We start from the raw sequence: 25237 nt of genomic DNA on the forward strand, positions 1-25237 counted from the left end.
CAGATACTGCATTTTTTACAATTGGAGGTTTTTGGCAATCTGGCCTCAAGCAACCCTATTGGCACCATTTCCAGTGGCATTTCCTCACTTTGTATCTGTGTCATATTTTGGTAATTCTTGAGATATTTCAACTTGTAATTATTATATTTATTACAATGATCTGTGATCAGTAGTTATGACTTATTAAAAGCTTTAATTTTTAGCAATAAAACATTTAACTTATGTACATCTTTTTTTTAGACATGCTATGTGCACTTAGTGGACTTTAGTATATCATAAACATAACTTCTATATGTACTGAAAATGAAAAACTACTTTTGACTCCTTTATTGCAATATTTGCTTTTTTCTGGTGGTCTGGAATAGTACCTGCAGTATCTCTGAGGTATGCCTGCATTGAAGTAGTTTCTAATTCTGGAAAATTATCAGTAGAACTCTATAAGCCATTTCATGTGGGTCTTTTGGAAAACATTTCTGCTGTTATATATCAAAGTAGTGAAATTGTTGGGTCAACGTATTCCATATATTTGCTTTAGTAGATCATTCTAAGCAGTTTTCAAGGTGGTTTTACCATTATGCACTCACACCAGAAGTATATGAGTTCTCATTGCTCCACATCTTCACCAACACTTAGCATTCTCCCTTTACATTTTTTTCCATTTAGTTATTTTGGTGTGGATAATGCTATTTCATTGTGATTTTCTCATTTAATTTTACTTAATTATCATTTCCCTGGTATGTAATGAAACTCAATTTCTTTTATCTATTAGTTCTTTGAATATCCTTTTTATGAATTATCCATCTTTATCTTATATATTCCATGAGTCTGTGTCATAAAAATGGGCCTATGCTACAAATTTTGAATTTTTCAGAAAGCTGGTTATTTTTTTAAATTTATTTTTAATTGGTGTTCAATTTGCCTACATATAGAATAACACCCAATGCTCATCCCATCAAGTGCTCCCCTCAGTGCCCATCACCCAGTCACCCCCACTCACCCTCCCCCACCGCCGCCCACCTCCCCTTCCACCACCCCTAGTTCATTTCCCAGAGTTAGGAGTCTCTCATGTTCTGTCACCCTCTCTGATATTTCCCACTCATTTTTTCTCCTTTCCCCTTTATTCCCTTTCACTATTTTTTATATTCCCCAAATGAATGAGAACATACACTGTTTGTCCTTCTCCAATTGATTTATTTCACTCAGCATAATACCCTCCAGTTCCATCCACGTCGAAGCAAATGGTGTGTATTTGTCTTTTCTAATGGCTGAGTCATAGTCCATTGTATACATAGACCACATCTTCTTTATCCATTCATGTTTCGATGGACACCGAGGCTCCTTCCACAGTTTGGCTATTGTGGACATTGCTGCTATAAACATCGGGGTGCAGGTGTCCCGGCATTTCACTGCATCTGTATCTTTGGGCAATTGCTGGGTCATAGGGCAGGTCTATTTTTAACTCTTTGAGGAACCTCCACACAGTTTTCCAGAGTGGCTGCACCAGTTCACATTCCCACCAACAGTGCAAGAGGGTTCCCCTTTCTCCATATCCTCTCCAACATTTGTGGTTTCCTGCCTTGTTAATTTTCCCCATTCTCATTGGTGTGAGGTGGTATCCCCTTGTGGTTTTGATTTGTATTTCCCTGATGGCAAGTGATGCAGAGCATTTTCTCATGTGCTTGTTGGCCATGTCTATGTCTTCCTCTGTGAGATTTCTGTTCATGTCAGAAAGCTGGTTATTAAATGTTTACCAGCACACCATATTTCCTCATGTTATCAAATTTTCTATGACCTTCATATTTTACTTTTTTGTCAAAGGAATGAAAGGTAACTATGATAGCATGTACTTAAAGTAGAAAAAAAACAAGGCATTTTGAAGTTTTTATGGGAAGAAAATAAACAGCAGAAGTCATGAAGTATTATAATAAAATACGTTTTTCCAGCCAATTAGTCCTAAAGTTTTTAATGTTTTCTGAATTTGATCAGAGATTCATAATATAGCCCTTGGATATCTTTGCTTTCTGCAGTTCTCTCAAAGCTTCATCGTTATTTATATCAGCAAGATTGTAAACTTTTGGTGCTTCTTATTTTATATTTCCTTCCTACATTAATTCCCAATGTATATTTGTTGACCTATGAATGTCTGTATGTAGACAAGTACCTTCATTTAATACAAACCATATTTTATGAAGTGAAAGTTAAGGCAACATCTTGAAATAAGAAAAAAAAAATAGTGCTCTGGAATTTGAAACTTGAATTGGCTGTTACCTAGCTAAGGTTAGATACATTTTAGGAGGCATGAGATTGAAAATAAGAGTAAACAGCTCTGTGCTTTAAAAAAATAGAAAGGAGAGGTACTCTTTCATATAAGAGTATAGGAATATGTAGTGTATTGATGTAGTTTCAAGGGCTGGAAAGATAAAAAGTTTCAAATGATGTCATAAATGCCAGTTTCATCTTTTTGTTTTCCCTCTTCTCATATGTAGATGACCTCTTCCTATGTATTTGAAAAATGATTTCCACCAGGTCTAGGGACTGCCCCATTCACAGTTAAGAATCAATAAAAAGTGAATTTACTTGTCTTAATCTCAATTAAAAATTCTGAAAATAAAAATCCATTGTGATTGGACTGGCTGACTATGTCCTATGCTTGCCTTGATGGCAATGGGTATGAGTCTAGGTCTAATCATAAAACCCTACTCAGACTGCTGAACAGAGAGTGGGGGGATGGGTATATTCCTAGGAAAACTCAGTCCTAAGGGTTTAAGAAGGGAAATTGGATGCAAAATAGAAATCCTCTCAAGTAGCAAGTTACCTTCTCTGTGGTTCAGGTTCCTTATCTCTAAAGCCAGAATGATAAAAATAAAAAGGACTTAAAGTATCCAGCACAGTGACCGACCAGAGTCGTGTTCAATTAAAATTATTTTTATATTTTAATCAAGTGCTGTGTGAAATGCTTGTCAAAATCTTACTAAGTGATTTAACAAAGTATTAAGAAATTGAATCCCCTAGAAAAATAACATAAGAAAGTACTAAAATGTTTATGTATATAAACTTCCATTGCAAGTTTACAAATTGGCCAGTCAAAGCCATGTTATAGTGAAAAACTCCAAACTTTTAGGGGCATAATACAACAAAATTGTATTTATTCCTAAACTCAATCACATGCAAGTGATTTTCCTCCAAATAATAATTCAGTGGCCCAAGATCTTTGTATCCTGTGGCTTTCAGTGCACCCTGGCTTTATCTGGCCAGCAGTAGTAGACAGGATGGGGAGGGGTGGCATAAAGACAACACTAAGGATTATTCAATTATGTTTTATGACCATGTCTCGAATGTTATGCATTATTTATGATCACATTCCATTTGCCAGAAATCAATGACATGATTTCAATCTAACTGCAAGAGAGGCTTGGAAATAGTCTTCCTTGAATCTGGGAAGAATAAATGGTATGGCGAGTATTGAGCCAGTTTCTGCCATAGTTCCCTACACATCTGGTCACCAGTGTGTCTTTTTTCCATACATAGAAAACAGTCACCCCTTCACAAAGATGACAGCCCCAAATTCTATGCAGGCTTTGGGCAGTGCTGCTCAGTCCTTTCCATAAGATCTGGAGGTAGTAGCTGAGGGTCTGACAACCTCTGACATAAAAATAAAAGTTATCTATCACTGCCATATTTTAAAATACAAAATAATGAAATTGAGTCAGAATAACCATAACAAGTATTTCCATTAAAAAACAGGAAGCATGAGAGAAATAAAGCAGTCATTGATCTGTGAGAATTTTGAATAGTCTGGCTTCTCTAGAAAAATATAGGTTGAAGAATAGAGGTGAAAGGCTGCTTAAGTCTTAAAGAGTCAATATATTGTTTTAGAGCTTTAAATACAGTTTTTCAGTCAATACAGTTCCCTTATCCAGACAGTAGGCTTCTGATATATTAGAATTTACTCAGCTTTTTGTGACGAAATGATACCAAGAGATCTTTCCTGGATACAATTTTCATATACAATGTATTTCTGTACTTTCTCACTCTCATGCTGTTCTTTCTCAAATTTCTTGAAATTACGGATTTTATTTTTTTAATATTTTATTTATTCATGAAAGACAGAGAGAGAGCCAGAGAGCCAGAGACATAGCAGAGGGAGAAGCAGGGAACCCTGCAAGGAGTCCGATGAGGGACTTGATCCTGGACCCCAGAATCACACCCTGAACCAAAGGCAGACGCTCAACCGCTGAGCCACGCAGGTGTCCCAAAATTATTGGATTTTAACGAGAAGTCCATTTGATGTGTTCTCTGAGTCACTGAGTAGTTTTCCTGGGTCTCCACTCAAGAGTCTTTTCAAATGTTATTCCTTATATTTATAATCTAGAAGCACTTGTTTCCCAATCCTGAGAGAAGGAGTCTTTTAGACTCCTCATTCAATTTCCTCTATGCTTGCAAACCGATCCATTCTTTCCCAAGCCTTTCCATTCTTGCAATGCCTTCCCAAATGGGCACAAGAAAAACCAAGACAGAAGGTTTGCATTTTGTTCTTAGTCCAACTTCCTTAGAGGTGCTCCTGGGGTGGCAGGTGCTGGTGTTGATCTGGGGCAATACTTTGATCAAAGCTTTTACCCTGAATATTTACAACTTCTGATACTGATTTCTTAATGACTGATGTCCAGCTAAGTAACACCACATCATGTATCAATACCACATCTTGTATCAACTTTTCTGTTAGCGTAGGCAGTGTGTGGCAGAGTCAGAAAAATTTTAATGGCTCAGTGACTTATCAGAAAAGTGTATTTCTCACTCATTTGAAATCTAACGGCAGGTCAGGTGTCTGTCTTCCAAGTGGTGGTGCTAGAACCCAAACTCATTATTGTATGTATATATAAACTCTCATTATTGTATCTTATGTCTCTATCATAATGCAGCTTCAAAGTCAGGCTGGTGTCATCCACCAGGCAGATTGAACAGGGAGGCTTGGAGGAGTGGTGAAGTTGGAAGGTAAATTGTACAAGATGTTCTAGTCCTCAACCTGGAAGCAACATATATAACTTATGTTTACATTCTTTTGGTCTGAACCCAGCCAAATAACTGCAAAAGAGGCTGGAAATGTAGTCTTATGTTTCTACAAAGACAAAATGGGACTGGTGAGCATCTAGCCAATCTTTTCAATAACAAGATCATTCTCAAGAAATCGGTTCAAGTAATGCCATTAAGAATAGCATACTGAAGAGAAATTCTAGAACAAACAAATTGGGTGTATACATATACAAGTGTATGCACACATACATTCATGCATTTAATGGGTATCGTGGACACCTAAGTCCTTAGTTGCTGATTTTGCCACCAGCCTTCTCTGTGTTATTCTAAAAGAAGAAGCTCAATTCCAAAAGGACAAACGGACACAATTTTAAAAGTTGTTCTCTAGCCATAGGGTAAAGCCCCTAGTTATAGTATGAGTCATCATGCTTCCCCAAGACTGAAATTGTCAAGTAGAATTTCTGGGGGTAGGGTAACACTCTCCATGTGGAAATATAAGGGAATGCAGGGAAAGAAAGAAGGAGGGAATTCCTAATGACGTCTTCTGTGGAAAAACCTGCTGTTCTTTTTCTGTCTATAAAAAAGAATACCTGAGGCTACAGAGTTCCTTTGTTGTCCTTTCTAACTGGGCTCTGCCTTTATTTTTAAATTTGTATTTCTTTTTAAAATGAAGAAGAAAAGAGATGCACCTGTGGCTTTAAAATCATCAGTTAATAAGTAATGACTAAGTGCCTTTATCAGTTATTAGTCACATATTTTCCCATGTTTAGCAAAAATGGAATTTTCCCCATTAGTTATTAGTGACATTTAACCAAAATAATTATCTCCCTTATGCAGTTGTGTTAGCAGTTGAAAGTTCTATTTTAGCTCTTTTCTATGAATACAGCAGAACAACATCTTAATTTCTGTGAACCAAATTGTCTTAACCTTGCAAAATAGAGTAAATTCATTTGCATTGCCATTAATAAAATAAGCACATGTTAAGTGCAGCAACGTGGGTGGTTCTGTTCACTTTTATTTTCTTTTCTATAATACGAAGCTTCCACAGTTGTGAATCACCACAGTGCTGCCCTTTCCTGAGCATAATGATAATTGGGTAGATCACTCTGAATCAGTTCTCACTTGACCTAATGGGTTAAGAGTTGACAGACCAGTAACTACATTCTGGCTTTGTCCTGTACAAGCAGCTAGAATAATCTTGGGACAATCTCATTATCCAAGCTTGTTTTGTCTTTTTTTGTTATTATTTATAAAATGGGATTAATAACAGTTATCATATGTGTCATGTAATAAGTACTCAGTAATATTAGGTGACATTGTTTGACACACGTTTTCTTTCTAATCTCATGTAATCCAATGACAGATTTAGGACAAAGTTTATTTGAAAGAATCCACTGCAGATGAATCTGTAAAGTATTTACTACTTGCCACCCCTGGAGGCATAAAGAGATAAACAAACAAAAAACCCAGTCCCTGCCTTTGAAAAATTCACAATCTAGTGGAATAGATGGATATTGCAATATGGTAATAACATATTGCAATATGGTAATTCATGATGTCTAACAAGGAGATCAAGGATTCATTTTAATGGAGTAGGTCTGAAAAAACTTCAAAGAGGAAGAATGATTTACATGAGAGATACATGGCTAAGTCAAGGTCATCTTACACAGAGAATAACTTGTGTAAGGGACTAGTAGTATGACAGTGTGGGATGCCGATGCATTGTAAGTCATCCAATATAACACTGTCCCTGGATGGCATGTTTGTAGCAGACAGTAGTGGAAGAAGTAGCTCCTTGTGCCATTTAAAATACCAGTGGGCTAACATTGAAGTACTTGAAGAATGATACTAGATTTGCCAGTGTTCACTGATAGATTTTAGAAAAGACCTCTCCTTTATTTTTATTTCAGGTAAGCAGAGAAAACAGGGTGGGGGAGAGGGGTATAACAAGGGCAGAAAAATAACTCCAGTCCTCAGAATCCAGTTTTTAGAAAAAAGCCTACATTGATAGATTCCTTTATATAATAAATGTATTTGAGAACACCTTGTGGGTGAAAGAATTCAGTTGGTGAAGTGAAAAACTGGCATTTTTTCTCAAACACTTTTTGTCTTAGTTATTTAGTGTTACTATATACTATCTTGAGACATGTTATTGCTTGATTTTTTAATGAAAATATAATATGGTATGTATACAAACACAAATATGTATTTATATATGTATATATAACATATATGTAGATACTGTTTTCAGGTATATATGAATATATAAATACGAATTTCTATCTCTCATCTATTTTTTATCTATCTAGATACTAAGCTCCCTGATGGTAAGGATTATGTATAACATTCTTTGCCTGCCCGATAATAAATATTCCACAAAATTCATTAAATATATAAATGTATAAGTTGTAAATAATCACATATTTATTAGAGAATGCTTCTTTCTCAACCCTACCATGTTTTTTCCTTGATTTCTACCCAGGATTTCTTATATTATGTTTTATACTTTCCATTATGATTATTCCATTGCTGTCTCAGAATATCATAATGTTGGTCTTGGTGAAGTGTAAGAGCTTAGTAAACATCATCATCATAATAATTTGTTGAGTGCTAACTGTATGCTCTATTTAGTTCTTTATTTCCATTTCACATAGTAATCTTACAAGGAATTATTGTTACCTTTCATGGATTATTCAAAGAGGTATGCAATTTACTGAAGACCACATAACCAATAGTTGGATCACTCCTTCTCATTCTCAAAAAATTCATTAGTATACTACTTTAGAGCTCACAAAATACTTAATAGGCATTATTTCATTTAAACATCAAATTTACTGATGTGATAGATAGTCACCAGATTTTCTAGATGAAGGAACTGAAACTCAGTGAGGTTAAGTGATTTCCTAATGACGTGTATCTGAAAGATGACAGAGTTTGTATTCCATTCCAGGTTTTCTTTTTAGCTACCCTATGGTTATTCCACAACTAACAACAAAATAAAGCCTAATTGGGTAGGCTACTTTTACTACTGGAATCTTAGAGGCAACTCTCAGTATTTCTTTGAGCAAATCAAACTGAGCATACAGGTTTAAGCAAAAACGAAAACCAAAACAACAACAAACAAAACCCAAAACAACAACAACAAGAATAAATAAGTTCTTCTCATCAGAAGGTTAAATATTTTTAATAAAAAAACTTTTATTTTAATAAACTCTTCTCATTTAAATATCAATTCATTATGACCATCTACACAACCCCTTAATGAGAAGCAAATTAAGTTGTTTGAAAATAAATTCAGTAAACTGTTTTTCCATGGACCAGTGGCAGCAGGAAGAGAAAGTGATTGTGCCAGGCTGTTGGCTGACTAGAGCTAATGGCATTCAGTCTTGTGAAATGGATATTAATGATTCTACAGTGTTTAACTTGTTTTGCCTTGATGGATTTTCCCTTTCTGAATTAATGTCTGTCTGCTCTTGATTAATTTAGAGTGATTGTACTGCAAGTCAGTTAATTACATTTTCTTTCTAAAGTCAAATATCATTCATTGTGATGAAGGCAGTCATTTTGATTTCTCACAAAAGTAGTCCCTAAGTGCCTCAAGTTATAGATCTAACAAATTTAGTAGGAAAAGTTCTTCATCCAGAAAGGCTGTATTAAAGTCAGAAAAGCCTTGTCATAAATCCCATTTTGAACATTACCCTATAACTTCCCAAGCAGAGCTATTTGAGGTATATGTTGCGGTGTCTCAAACCAGAGACTTCCACTACCTGTTGTATAAGATATTTTTAAAAAAATCTTGTAAACTCTTTGCTCCAGGACATAATAATGTAGGCAAAAGAGTTTTAAAGTACTTTAACATTCCCGGAGGGAGAAAATAGGATATTGTAAAGAGAGCAGTAGATTCAAAGTAAGAAAAGTCTAGATTTTTTCTTGTAATATTAATTGAATATGTGATCTAGTTTCTTTCATAAGTAAAATAGGTATTATAGTGCCTGACTTCTAGATTTAGAAACTGTTGCAAGAATCATGTGACCTGTGAAAGAATACGTTGTATGTACAATGTAGATGTACAGTGTGATTACCTCTATTTTCCTGGGTAAAAATTTTCTTTTAAAAATCATTTTTAGGGGCACCTGGGTGGCTCAGTGGTTGAGCATCTGCCTTTGGCTCAGGTTATGAGCCCAGGGTCCTTGGATTAAGTCCCATATCAGGCTCCCCACAGGAAGCCTGCTTCTCTCTCTGCCTATGTCTCTGCCTCTCTCTGTGTGTCTCTCATGAATAAATAAATAAAATCTTTAAAAAAAATTAGTATAATTGGCATACATTATGTTAGTTTCAGATGTACAACACAATAATTTAGCATTTGTATACATTGCAAATTATCACTTCAATAAATCTAGTACCATCTGTCACTATACAAACTTAACAATTTTTTGTCTTGTGATAATTAGGATTTGTTTCTTAGCAACTTTCAAATTTGTAATACAATATTAATGACTATAATCACCATGCTGTGCATTATATCTTCATGACTTATAACTGGAAGTTTGTAACTCTTGTCCCATTCACCATTTTGCCCACTCCTCAACTGTCCCTCCTCTGGCCACCACCAATATATTCTCTGTATCTATGAATTTTTGCTATATTTTGTTGGTTCATTTGATTTGATTTTTAGACTTCAAAATATTTTATGGTGAAATTATATGGTATTTGTCTTTTTCTAATTGTCTAAAAACTCTCAAGATCCAACCATATTGTCAGAAATGGCGAGATTTCTTTCTTTTTTATGGCTGAGTAGTATTGATGGATGCTTAGGTTGTTTACATATTGTGGTTATTATAAATAATGCTACAATTAACATAGGGGTGCAAATAGCTTTCTGAATTAGTGTTTTCTTTTTCTTTTATGTAAATACCCAGAAGTAGAATCAATGGGTTGTATGTTTTTTCTATTTTTACTTTTTTGAGGACCCTCTATACTGTTTTCAAAGTGGCTGGACCAATTTACATTCCTACCAACAGAGCACCAGGGTCCCCTTTTCTCCTCACCCTCACCAGCAGTCCTTATTTCTTGTCTTTTTAATGCTAGCCATTCTGACAGGTGTAGGGAATATATCATTTTGTTTTTTGTTTGCATTTCCCTATTGTTTAGTGATGTAGAACAACTTTTCATGTGCCTGTTGGCCACCTATGTGTCTTCTTTGGAAAAATATCTATTTAGATCCTCTGTCCATTTTTCAATCAGATTTTTTTAATTATTATTGAGCTATGTGAGTTCTTTATATATTTTGGATATTAATCCTTTATAGAATATTTTCCAATATTTCTCCCTTCGTTAGTTTGTATTTTCATTTGTTGATTGCTTCCTACACTGTGCAGATGCTTTTTAGTTTGATTTAGTCTCATTTATTTATTTTTGCATTTGTTGCCCTTGCATGTGGAGTCAGATTAAAAAAATATATCACCAAGACCAATGTCAAGAAACTTACCACCTATATTTTTTAGTAGGAGTTTTATGGTTTCTGATCTGAAATTCAGTTCTTTAATCCATTTTCATCTGATTTTTGTGTATTGTGTAAAGTAGTCATTTCATTCTTTTGCATGTAGCTGTCTAGTTTTCCTGTCTCCATTTATTGAAGAAATTATTCTTTCTTCAGTATATATTGTTATCTTCTTTATTAGAGATTGATTGACTATATATGCATGGGTTTATTTCTGGGCTCTCTATTCTGCTCCATTAAACTCTGTTTTTACACCAATATCACACTGTTTTGATTATCATAGCTTTGTAATATAGCTTTAAGTCAAGAAGCATTATGCCTCAGCTACGTTCCTCTTTCTCAAGATTGTTTGGGCTATTAGGGATCTCTCATGATTCTATACAAATTTTAGGATTGTTTGTTCAATTTCTATGAAAAAAATGTCATTGGAATTATAATAGGGATTGCATTGAATCCATAGATTTCTTTGGGTAATATGGACATTTTTATAACATTAATTCTTTCAGTCTATGAGCATGAAATATCTTTCCATTTATTTGTCTTCCTCAGTTTTTTTTCATCAATATCTTAAAGTTTTCCAGTGTACAGGTCTTTCACATCCTTGGTAAAATTTATTTCCAACTAATTTATCATTTATTATGCAATTATAAATGGAACTGTTTTCCTTTTTTCTCTTACTGATAGTTTGCTATTAGTGCATAAGCATGGAACAGATTTTTTATATTTATTTTATGCTATGCAACTTTACTGAATAAATGTATTAGTTTTAACAGTTTTTTGGTGGAGTCTTCAAGATTATCTATACATAAAATCATATCATCTGCAAATAGTAATAGTTTTACTTTTCCCTTCTGTTCTGAATGACAGCCTTGCTGGATAAAGTATTCTTGGCTGCATATTTTTCCCATATATCATTCCACTTTCTTCTGCCCTGTAATGTAATGTTTCTGTAGATGGGTCTGCTGTTAACTTTATATATCTACCCTTGTAGGTTAAGGACCTTTTGTCCCTAGCTTCTTTCAGAATTCTCTATTTATCTTTGTATTTTGCAAGTTTCACTACGATATATCTTGGTGTTGACCTGTTTCCTTTGATTTTGATAGGAGTTCTCTGCCTTTTAGACTTAGTACAAAGATAAAGCATAGTGAAACTTGCATGTTATGAAAACGTGTTACGTTTCCTGCTCCTGAAAGTGATGCTATATTAAAAAGGGGTCATACCGTATCCAGTATGCACCTATTTTTAGAAAATAGTATTTTTTAACTGACTAGCTCATAGTAAAATTTTATCTCCTTTCAGGTGATCCTTAGGAACTAAAAAAGCTATGCACTTAGTCGAGGCTGGTTTTCAGCTTTACTCATTATCAAGCTGGACCCATAACTATTGTTCATGCAAATAGAGTACTCTTTTTAGAAAGGGTGATTCATTATAAGGCAATGTGATCTGTCTGTCTCCACAGTCAGAAATAAATGTGGAGGGACAATAGAAAGAAGCCACAAACCAACCACTTGTTTTGCCTTTAAATTTGAAAGCTCTTTTTGCTGACAAACAGTAGTTTCCTTTTCTTTTTTAAGATGACAAAGATTGTTTTATAATTAGCTTATATACCTGAAGATCTCCAGGTTCAAATAGTTGTGGGCCCTATGAATGCAAATGGTGAAAATATGTCTGTCTTTTTTTCTTACTAACAGTAAGTGCTCTCTGTGAGATGTCTCCAATGACCTCCTTCCAAGAAACTGCCCATTTCCAAAATTAGCCTACAGGAGATTAGTGATGAGAAAATGGAATTTAGAGTCAGAAGACCCAGGTAGGAGTTCTGTCTTGTCACTAATTATTGTACCTTTAGTCATATGGTATAATCTCTCTGAACATCAAATTCTCCATCATTTATTTGTATATTTAACAAATACTTATTTCTATTATGTGCCAGTTATTTTTCTATGTGTTGTGGATAGGATACTAACCATAAATCAGTAAAGGTCATGATATCTTGTAGTCTTCATTTTGGTGGGTTAGGGAAGCCTTTGTTAAATAGTCACACTGAGAAACACAAATCTGCTAAGACTTCCAGAAGGAACTTTCCTATAATGTTAATTTGCAGAAGTGGAATAGTCTGGAGAGTTCCCTGAGAAAATGATGTTTAGTTAGAATGTAAGAAAATGAAAATCAACTAGGTAGAAGGGTTGGGGAAGAGAAAAATGGAGGAAGAAAAGAAAGAATATTCCCCATGCAGGCAAAAGATGTGCAAATGCTCGTGGGAGGAGGGAGCATGGCTTATCGAAGCAGTTGTGTATAGCTGAGAGTTCAGTGTGGGTAGAAGAATGGTGCAGTTAAAGGATGACAAGTAAGGAGGTAAGGAAGGGACAGTAGTGATCCTCAAATGTTCATTTACTCATGTATGTATTTCCCTCCCTTTCAGTTGGGTGAGTTATGTGAATGATGTCACATTTGAGCAAAGGAAATTAAAGCCATGCACAATTATCTAGTCTCTCTCTCCCTCCCATGTTGAATGAGGACATCTTACATTGTATAGGCTAAGTTGCTTGGATGTGAGTCATTGTTTGAAGGACAGTTGATAGGGAAGATTGGATAACTCTGTGGCAGACATTGTGTAAGTAAAAACAAAAAAATTTGCTGTATTAGGCCACTGATATTTTGGGGTTCTCTATTACCACAGCACAACATAGTGTACCCTATTACAGATGATGTCAGACTACACGGAGTCTTACATACTAAACAATGATTTGGATCAGTTTTTTCAGACCAATGGGAGAGCACTGAACTGTCTTTAAAAAAGCAGAAATCAGATATTTTTTCTTTGAAAAAAAAAAAAGATTCCTTAATAAATATTTTAGGTAATGATGAGAAAATTGAGGCTAAGAGATTTTTGTTAACTGTAAAATAAGATCATAGCTGTTTTTACTATCCTCCCAAGAATGTTGAGGAGACCAAATACAAATAACTAAATCTGGTATTGTGCAAAATGCAGACCATCAAACGTTCTGGATTTTTGACATGGCTCTATTGTCTCAGCTGATGTTTTCCCTTTGCCCTAGAAGCCAGCATTTTTGATCAATCTGCTATTCTGTGTGTGGCTGTAATCCTCATACCAAAAAGTAATTCTGTGAAATTGGTTAGGCTTATCTGCCCTGCAGTCAATAACAGCTTAGTATATATGAATTTAGAGTGGAAAATTGCTTAATGGGAAAGTCTTCGAATGTTTCAGAATGAAGTTTTCAGTCTACACCCTTATTGAAGTGCCATGTGTTACCTTAACTCAATCAGAAATGAGATATTCTTATTTCTTTGTCTTTCAGTAATCATTGGGAGTTTGGGCTGATAAACAAACCTGGAACCCAGCTGAATAATGTAGAAATTTTAGAAAATGAGCTGTTTATGATATTTTGTTTTTATGGTATTTCTATAGAGTAAATAAGGGAGAATCTTGATTCTATGCTCTGTGAAATTGACAAAAACAGAGGGACATTTACTCAACAATGTACAAAAATATAGTACATTCTTTGTTTTAGGTATCGTCACACTGGTGCTAAGACTCAGCACATTCTATATTGCCAGGAACACTGCTGTCATTGATTCCTTAGGAATGTAGTCCTCCTACATTTACCTCAAGAACACCAAAATTCCTTCCGGTCCCTGTGACTCTAGGGTCCGCTCATCTTCACATAGCATAGCTCCTGTGCCTGATTCATAGTTACAAAGGAGGCTTCAGAAAATAACTATCTGCTATTTTGTCTTTCATAAGGGGAGGAAACAATGTTTGCTTTATCCTGTGCACAGCTCAAAAAATGGACAGATGCAATGAGTGTATGGGCAGATTTGTCATTTTCTTTATAATTTTCCAATTTAAAGCATAAACAAATGTTGTCTTACTGAACTATACTTGCCCTGGTAATGTTTTACGCCCATTTTTAAAGGAAGTGCGGTACATGAGAACAGTATTTAGATCAAGATCTGGAACATAATATGTGCCCAATAAACATTTGATAAATCAAGGTTTATAAATTTCAAATACTCAGGGTCACATTACATAAACATATTTGGATCAGAATTTGGATATAAATGTAAATCTTATATGTAGTCCTGAGATTTTTGATCTCCTCATATAAGCATAATTATATTAGCTATTATAGTATTTTTCTACTTACAGAAATATTAAAGATGTCAATGTATTCTAGACATGTGGAAAAATGCTAGAATTGTCAGTTAGATATGACATGGGTAGCTTGATTTTCCTACACATTTTATTACTAGTCCAAATTCAACAGGAATGACTGAATCACTTATTTTGCCACCAGGTTGGCATAGTTTAGTTCAGATAGGAAGCAAAGAAACACCTTAGCTTCATGGCAATTAACACAGAATGTTATTTATTGAACACTGACTCTGCATAGCAACAGCTTTTATATTTAAAGAGTAATCACACTCTAGGAAAGGTAACTGTTCTCCTGGAAGGCTCAGATTGACATTCCTATCATAAGCAACCTGAAGAATAAACATAAGTTGGTTGCCTGGAAAATTTTATCCATTTTAGAGTTTTAAAATTTTCTAAAGTTAAGCCAAGTGACTCTTATGGAAGGTAATCTGTAATAAAAGAAACAAACAAAAACCTGTGGTATTCTAAATCATTTTTCCAAGGGATAGAATCAAGGCTGTAACTCTAAATGATGCGACAGAAAAATATGACCATGTGTAACATCTGAGCACACAATGATTTTCTCCGAAAAAAGAAATAACTATTACCAAATTTGGTTTGAAGTAATAATATAGATGAATTAGTATCATTTCATTTATTCTAAATTTTCTCTCTTTTGACTAACCCTGGATACTATTTTCCCTGATAATTAAAAATTTAAAATTTTTATATGATTTTTATGTAGCAGGAACTGGACTTTCTGTGTGTTATTTCATCTAATCCATACAATAGCATTGTGGGTCAATATTGCTATCTTCACTACACAAAGAAACTTGCCTACTGAGTTAAAGTGATATAATACATGTCACACAGTTAATAAAGTTCAGAAAGCAAAATTGAGTCCAAGTCTGGCTGAGTTCAAAACATCAATTTATACTGACCTACAATACTAATACTAATACTAATAATAATTGCTACTGAGTGAGCATCTTTTATTTATCTGTGTGTCTCTATATCTATGTAACTACTGTACGTTGAGAAATGAAAACTGGAAGGGAATGATAAAGATGTCAAATCACTAATATGTATAATATGTTGTTTTCCTGCTTTTGAGGTTCTTCTCACACTCATTGCTGAGTAATTCCTATTTATACTTGATGACTCAGTGCAGATATCACTAGTTCTATTTTTAGTAGATGCCCCTCTTTACTGTACTTTTATTTGTTATACCACTTATCATAATTAATTGCCATGTATTATATATTAATTTACATGATAAACTCCCTAAACTATCAGCTCCCAGGGAACTGGGACTGTATCTTCTCTCTCTCCTCAGCAAGTGGCAAATGCTTTACCTCTTGAGTAAAGAACAAATGATAACTGGTCACAAACTTGATTGTCTTATATACAGGGATTCTAGCATTTGAGTATCTAAGATTGGAGATGTACTTATATATTAGTCATTTTGGTAGATCAAAACTGGCAACCTCTGAGCTGGAAGTAGCTTTTAGTGCCCTCCCTTACTTCCCAACACAATTATTTTAATTGAATTTTGAAGGTTTAAGTAGATTCTAATAATCTTTACCATTCTAAATGATTGCAGCCCAGTATGCACATCTGTGATCCCTTCCTAGACCCTGTAAGCATTTGAGTCTGTTATTTCTGCTCTGGATATTCCTTCATTAACCTAACTATGAATTTGTATATTATGCATCTAATGGGTTAGCCCATTTAGTTTAATGAGAATTTGGATTCAATCCCAGAATCAGTTATGTTTTATCTAATCCCTGTCCTTGCATTATGTTCCTAAATCATCATTATTATAAATATATAAATTTCTCCAACACAATTCCATCCTTAATAGGAAAAAATCATAACAGTGACAAAAAAAATAACAAGCAAACAAAAATTAACTGATGGAACCTACCATATTTGATAGTGAGATCCTTTCTGTAGAACTGCCATTATACTGTTAGAAATTAACTCTTTCCTGAGAAAATATACTCAAGTAATCATATTACTGCTAATGATCAATATTCCTTAGAAATGTGTGTACTTCTTAGGATTAAATGGGTTTGACCAAGTTTCCTTTCGCTTGATTGTGAGTTACTATTACTAATTAGTGATACTCTTTACATTTAAAAACAAATCAATCTGTTCTTTAGTCCAGTGCTAGGGATTCTTGTTTTCTTGTTGTTGTTCAAAATCTTAAAAGTGTATATGACTCTTATATATCATGCCCTTGATTATGAAGAATTCACTAAAATAATCATTATGGTTCATGTCATGAACTAGAAAGGAATGATTATTTCTGTTTTTTCTCCATCTCCTAGAGAGAGGGCAGGAAGACAAAAATGTACTACTTCTTTGAAAGACTCATGTATAATAGAATAGTATAACACTGAGTCTGATTTTCACTTACAGCTAAGCTTGGAATAATAAGATCCCTCAAAAGATCTCATGGGAAGAAATTCTCCTTGAACTACATTTGTTGGGGAAGAGGGAGGTTACAGATATGAGAGAATTACTCAGTGTTTCTAACTTTTCCTTAGTTATTCTTCTTCGCTGGTTTATAGTTGAACTGAAAATACTTTATAATACAGTATTTAAAATTACATAATATATTAAGTTTTAAAAACAATTAGAGGAAGAAGTATTTTACTAAAGGGTTAGTTTTTAAACACTTACCCAAGCTATTATCCATGAGGATTGTGATGATAAAAGTTGTTTTTAAATTAATTTTGAAAAATTATGAGATGATCCTAAGAGTGTGATATTTGACATCATCACATATTTATCATGTGCCTGCTAAGTAGGTTACAGTGCTGACCACTCTAGCTCCCACTTGGAATAAGATGGCACTAGTACCAAAAATGCCCTTTTTGGTTTCAAGTTGTTTATAGTAGTTTATTGTATATATATGTATTTCATATGTTTTCTATGTTTAATTAAAATAATCGTCATTTGTTGTCTAGTTACAAAAGTAATACTACATGAGTTTTGCAGCATAAATTCTTAGTAATGATAATAGAGTAGCCCATTTATACAAGTATACACTGTATTTCATTTCTGTGATTCCCCTATTGTTTGATATTTATTTCATCATGAATCTTTCATTTTTGTTACAGCAGAAAATGCTGTGATGGACATCTATCAAATGTGTTAGGTCAAAAAGCAAGCATATTCTGGTACAGCCACCTTGGAAAACAGTGTGGAGCTTCCTCAAGAAGTTAAAATTAGAGCTACCTTATGACCCAGCAATTGTACTACTAGGTATTTACCCCAAAGATGCAGATGTAGTGAAATGCTGAGACACTTGCACCCCAATGTTTATAGCAGCAATGTCCAATAACCAAACTGTGGAAGGAGCCATGATGTCCTTTGACAGATGAATGGATAAAGAAGATGTGGTGTATATCTTCTGTGATATATATATATATATATATATATATATATATATATATATATATATATATATAATGGAATATTACTCAGCCATCAGAAAGGACGAATACCCACCATTTGCTTCACGTGGATGGAACTGGAGGGTATTATGCTGAGTGAAATAAGTCAGTTGGAGAAGGAAAATCATCATATGGTTTCACTTATATGTGGACTATAAGAAATAGTGAAAGGAATTATAAGGGAAAGGAGAGGAACTGAGTGGGAAAAATTAGAGAGGGAGACAAACCATGAGAGACTCCTAACTCTGGGAAACAAAGGGTTGCCGGAGGGGAGGTAAGTGGGAGGTGGGGTAATTAGGTGACAGGCACTGAAGAAGACACTTGATGGGATGAGCATAATATGAGATATATTATGTTATAATATATCTTGGTAAATTGAACTTCAATAAAAACAAATGTTAAAAAAAAAAAAGCTGTACTTTCACAATGGAGAATTCTGGCAGCTGCCACCTGTTTACCAAATGATCATACTTAGCAACACCAATAGATGAGACAATCATGAGATCAAAAAAAAAAAAAAAGCAAGCATATTATAAAAATTTTTGTAAAGTACATTCAAAATAGATGTTACCAACTTTAAATTTAATCTATCTGGAATTCATTTTGTATTGTTTGTAACAGAAGGATATTACTGTTTTTTAATAATCAGGAAATTAACCCAGAGCCATTAGGAAGTTCATCCTTTTATTGGCAATCTGAAATGTCACCTTTATATTAATTTAAATCCTATACTTACTTGAAACTAAATTTTCTATTCTGTTTCATTAATCATCTTGTCTATTCTTGTTCTAGTACCACATTATTTTAATTACTACAGTTTCAAGCCCAGTTAATATTAAATAAATTACTTCATACATTAAAATCACATTTAAAAAAATTTTTTTTGGTCCAGACACTTATCCAGATGATGTGAGGGGTCATAAAGGGATATGATAAGGACATGTTTAATTCACAGCAGCTGTAACACCTTCCAAATATAGCAATCTCCCTCTTGAAAAAATGTCACCTACTATATTCTAAATGTATGGAGACTACTTTTCATATTGTAAAGAAATTTTAAGCCTGGCAAAAAGCTCCTTTACTCTATTTCTTGAAGAGAATAAAAATGGGATGAGTAGTAAAAACCCACACAAGTTTTCATCCAGTACCTTTTAATTTTGTTGGAAACACAAAGCCCATGTGACATAGATGAGTAGAGTTGTGGTTGAATTTTAACTTCCCCACTTGCTAGTATATAACTTTGTTTAATCTTTTTAATCTTATGAGCCTCATAACCCAGTAAAGTGAGGGATAAAAATAGTTCTTATATCATTTTTCCAAGTAAGCACTCAAAAAATGTAGATGTTGGTTATTGTGTGCCTTTGGATTCCCAAATTGTCACACACAAGGAATACATAGGTTAGAGATCAACAACCAGGGATCCCTGGGTGGCACAGCGGTTTAGCGCCTGACTTTGGCCCAGGGCGTGATCCTGGAGACCTGGGATCGAATCCCACGTCAGGCTCCCAGTGCACGGAGCCTGCTTCTTCCTCTGCCTGTGTCTCTGCCTGTCTCTCTCACTGTGTGCCTATCATAAATAAAAAAAAAAAAAAAAAAAAAAAAGCAAAAAAAAAAAAAAAAGAGATCAACAACCAGTCATCTAAACACTGAAGATGGGTTTGACACTGATAGACTTTTACTAGGAGAAAGTCTAAAATCAATCAAAAAAGAAAATACAGAAATTTTTGTTTTTTAAGCTTTACATGTGTTTTCTGATTTTACAAAACCCATTGTATAAACCAGTTCACAAGAATGCAATTTTAAAGTATTTAAGTGTGTGTCTCTGTGTTATAAGAGAAAAAAATTCAGTGCATTAATGGGAAAAAATAATACTTCAGTGTAAACAGTGACTGTACCTAAAGCTGAAAGAACAAGGAGCAGACATTTCTGAGAATCTCGATAGGTCATATTTTGACTTAAATCTTTAAATTCTGTTGTACAAATTCTCCAAGCATGCAGGTGTAAGGTCTAAAAAAAAAAAAACAAACAAACAAAGGTGAAGAAAAGAGGGAGAGAAAGAAAAAGGGAAAAAAAAGAGGAGTATCTGCATATTTATTGCCTGCCGAGCCAGGCTGGCCAGAGTTCCAGAACAGTCCTCAAGCTGCCATATTGATAGGAGCCAAGGTTTGGCCTCTGCCCTGCTTTGTCAAGGAGACTTCAAATCACAGTCCCCTGAGCTTTGGGATAGTAGAGAAAACAGCTGAGCAGTATGCTCTGTTTGTGGTGTGAAAAATAAACCCTTGGCCAAAGGCACAGGCTGCAAACTTCCAACTAGCCCAGCCCCCAGCTCTGTGGAGCTGCTGTCAATTTTGATTAGCTTTTGTGACTCTGAGACTCCTCCATTCTATAAATGGCTCCATCCCTTCAGCCCTCCTTGCTCCTCCTATTGCTGGCTCTCTTTACTGTGTGATGAGCTGTCACAGCTGGTTGATCAGAATGCTACCCAATCAGCTGCTCCTCTTAGCAAGACCATTGACTGACCTTGTTCTGTCTTTGCCTTTCCCATACTTCTAATCCTCCTGCAGCTGAATCTCTTACTCCTGATGTCTGATCGCACTGCTTGTCTAATCAGCCTGGTAGACAGTTTGATTAGCTGCTCCTTCTTCTCCCACTGCCAGCTCTTCCTGCTGCTACCAGCTGTGCTCAGGGCCTTCTAGTACTCACCATCAATTCCTTCTGACCCTCCATTAGTGCTGCTGGCTGATCGACTTTATATTTTTTCTCAGCGGTGCTCTGATCGTCTATTGTCTCCCTCTGCCATGGTCCTCTGATGAGTCTCCTGATATCTTCCCCATCTGTCTCCTACAAGATTCTCTTGATGTTAATTGTACTATTATGGTCCTGTGGCAGGCACTTTTTCACTAGCCTTTCAGCCTGGGTCATCTCAGAGGCTACCTTTGGCAAGTAATAACATTTCAGTTCAGTTTCAGTGCCTGCTTCACAGGGTCTCTCAAATTCCAATAGCTGATGTTGTGATCTGACTCTCTGTATCTAATGAGCTGCATTCGTCCTGAGACAGTCTGAATTCTAGCTTATTGTTAATAGGTTTTGAGTTGTTTCCTGAGCATCATCTTCCACCTCATTTTCCCTCAGGGTAACACTTCTTTATAATAGTAATAATTTGAAACTGATAAACTCTTTGGGTCTAAGTTCCATATTTTTACAATTACCTGTATGACTTTAAATAAGTAACTTAATCTCTCTAGAACTTACTTCATCTCTAACATTCCTTCATTTATTTATTCAACTAATAGCTAATGAGTAACTACTATGGAAAGTCATTGAGCTTAAAGCTGAGGATGCATCTGTGAATAAGGAATGCAAGGTCCTTTAATATCTACAGTTTACATTTAAGAGTGAAAGTAACAGACAAACAAATAAGCAAACAAATAAGCCACTTCAAAAGTGGCAAGTGCTTCAAGAAAATAAAATAGGATAATTGAATAGAAAAAGACCTGAGAAGGAAGGGCTAATTTAGATTAGATAATCAGGAAAGGGGTTTTTGAGAAGGCAATATTTGAGCTAGTACCTGAAGGATGAGAGAAAGGCAGCCATGTAATGATCTGGGGGAAGAATACAATGAGCAGAGAAAGCAACAAGTACAAGACCAGAAAAAAAAAAAAAAAGCTTGGCAAATAGAGGAATGTAAAGCCAGTTTGTCTGGAACATAGTGAACAAAGAGATTGGTATGAAGTAAAATCAAGGAAGTAGGAAAGGTCCAGATTTTATCAGACAAGAAAAGCTATGCTAGGATGTTGAATTTTATTCTAATTGTAATAGACAATAATTTGAGGTTTCCTCTTGATCATTGCTATATTGGAAATTTGTGTGTTGATAAAAGTGTTTTATATCTGTGCTGATATAGTAACCACTAGTCATATGCAGCCACTGGGTATTCAACATGGAACCAATGTGCCTGAGGAACTGGATATTTTATTATTATTATCATTTAAAAGATTTTTATTTATTTATTTTAGAAAGAGAATGGACATGGGGGCAGAGGGAGAGGGAGAGAAAGAATCCCAAGCAGATTCTCTGCTGAGCACAGAGCCCACCACAGGCTCAATCTCATGACCTGAGCTGAAATCAAGAGTCAAATGCTTAATCAACGTGTCACCCAGGCACCCTGGTATTTTATTATTTTTAATTTTAACTAATTAATGTAAATGGCCACATGTGCCTAGATATAATGGGGGCTATAGACAGATGAGGGTTGGCTTAGATAAAGAATTTTCTAATCTGTACCTCAGATCTCTTTTGGTCCACCCACCTCACAGGAGCAATGAATCTAACAGATTTGGGTTTGGAGTCCTTTCATCTTCTCACTAAATAATATAAACTCTGTTCTTATCTGCTCTTTCAAGAAATTGCATTTGGAAAAGGATAGGCTGCTTTAAAAAATGTAGAAATCATTCAATGCTAGATTAACAACACCAGTGAAGTCAAAGCAAATGAATTTAAATGTTAGCTATACCACTTGCTAACTGGTTGCTATGGTCTGAATGTGTCTCTCCAACATTCATATGCTGAAATCACCCTCAAAGTGATAGTATTATGCCCTGGGGTTTGGGGCAGGTTATTAGGTCATGAGGGTGGGGTCCTTATAATAGGAATTACTATTCTTTGTAAAAGAGATCCCATAGAGCTAGCTTGTCCCTTTTACCACTGTGGACACAATGAAAAGACACATCTATGAATCAACTTCACTAAATGCTAAATCTGCCATTGCCTTCATCTTGGGCTTCCCAGCTTCTAGAACTATGAGAAATACATTCTTTTTGTTTATCATCCATCCAGTCTCTGATACTTTACTATAACAGCCCAGATAGACTGAGACATAGGCAGAATACAAAACACTACCTTCGTTTCCTTACCTGTAAAGGGAGATACAAATAATGATATCAACTTTATAGACCACTTGTGTTGATTAAATGAGATAACACAAGTAGAGTGTTTAGTAGAGTGCTAAACCCATAACATACACTCATATAGTAAATATATATATTTCTAATTTAAGTATAATTGGCATGCAATGTTTCATTGGTTTCAGGTATACAACATAATGATGCAACTTCTTTATATGTTATGCTGCCATCTCAGATGATAACTATATTTGTGGTAAAAAGCACTCAATAATATTGACCTCTACAATTACTGTTAGTTTGAGGTTGACTTGATCTGGAGCAGTTGTGTTTCTACTCCTGTAACTGGGAAGTCATCTAGTTTGACAATCTGAACATTTTAAAGGTCTTATTCAAGGTCACTCAACTATGAAGGATGTAAGCTGAGATTTGAACCTAGGTTTCCATGACTCTAGAGTTAGTGATACTAACCACTAATCCACTGGGCATTTATCTGAGTTCTGTGAAGTTGTCCTGTGAACATGTTCTGTATATTAACAACAATGTACTCCAATAAATGCATATGGCAAAGGAAGCATTGTGAATGGTTATTATGAAAAGATATTCATCAATTACAGTCTATTGGTGTTTAAATAATTAAACTTCTTTCAGGTGAATAAAAAAATCACAAACCCATTCATTATTAAATTCTAAAATGTAGCCCCAAAATTCTCAGTTCAAGCTATGGTAGTTCAGATGTGGGTCTCTTAAGGCAATTTTGATATTTATTTCTCACTAAGAATTCCTGCTGCTCTTGTCAGTTAGATGAATAGCTTCCAAGAGCATTCACTTTTGAAATCACACCATATCTTTATTAGGTAAGAAGTATTGAAGCTAGGATTTGAATCCAGTGCCTGCCTGGTATAATAGACCTGGAGTCTAAGAAAGCAGGTAATGTCTTACTCTACACAATGGGAACATTTATTTTCATTACCTTATCAGTGGTTGGGATGATTCAATGGAATCATATGGTTAAACTCTTTCTGATTTGTTTGGGTTGCAATTTCAAATTGTATAGAAATTACCTTTATTCAAGAAATCACTGGGTAATTGCAAATAAACAAAGCAAAGAGGAAGGAACAAAACTGATGCCTTCTCTAAAGCTGATGGAATAGGTAAGCTACCTGTGGGTCAAATGTCTTGAACTTTAGCTCTTTCAACAAGGCACAAGCTTCTTGGATGATTTGTAATGAAATAATGAACTCAGGACCTTACACTATCATTTTTCAATTGCTAACAGAAGTGAAGTTGAGCTTTAAAAGTTATAAAAGTTTTAAACTTATAAAGAAAGTTATAAAACTTAAACAGTGGCACTAATACTATTAATGGATTATTGTGAAGAAAGCTACAAAATCCTAACAATTTAAGCTTATATAATATCCAAAATATCTAGCTTTAGCTATTTTTGCTAAGCTCTGATGAATATATAATAAAGAATACCTGACACAAAAAAGGGAACTTATAATATTCTGAGCTTGAAAGCAAAAATGGACATACTTAAACAAAGAATTATTGATCAATATTTATTCCATGAATATTTATGGGATCCCGTATTTGGCGAACACTGCTGTTAAATCTTTGAGATACAGAGCAGGTTAGGTGAAGTCTCTGCCTTCATGCAACTTCTATTCCAAAAGGGCAGATATATAATAAACCAAAAAAAAGAGTCTATTGTTAATAAATAGCAATGATTAGTTCTAGGAAGAAAACTGTAATATCCGTGAAGTAGTTGTGTGATGGGGTTATTTTAAACAAAGTAGTCAGAGAGATTCTCCCTAAGAAATTGGTCTTTGATCAAGATTAAATGAAGTGAGGGAGTCGCTGTGGAAATTTCTGGGAGAGGATCATTCAAAGCAGTGGGAAGCCAGAAAATGAGGAGTTCTGAGGAAGAATGAACTTGGTGCTTTGAGTGAAAAGAAGGCCAATGTGCCTGAAACCAAGTGAGCTGGGTGAAGAAGACAAGGTTGGGGAAATAGGTGTTTTTGTAAACCAGGATTGAAACTTTATTGTTGTATTGGAGGGTTTTGACTAAGAGGAATGACATAATATGATTTATTACCAAAAACATTTTGTTGCTGGATGGTAAATAACTGTATGGGGAAAGGTGGGAGGAAGGAAACTAGTTAGAAGGTTATTATATTTTCCTATT

The sequence above is a fragment of the Canis lupus genome, chromosome 4 (assembly GCF_011100685.1).
Source record: "Canis lupus familiaris isolate Mischka breed German Shepherd chromosome 4, alternate assembly UU_Cfam_GSD_1.0, whole genome shotgun sequence".
NCBI classification, from domain to species: Eukaryota; Metazoa; Chordata; class Mammalia; order Carnivora; family Canidae; genus Canis; species Canis lupus.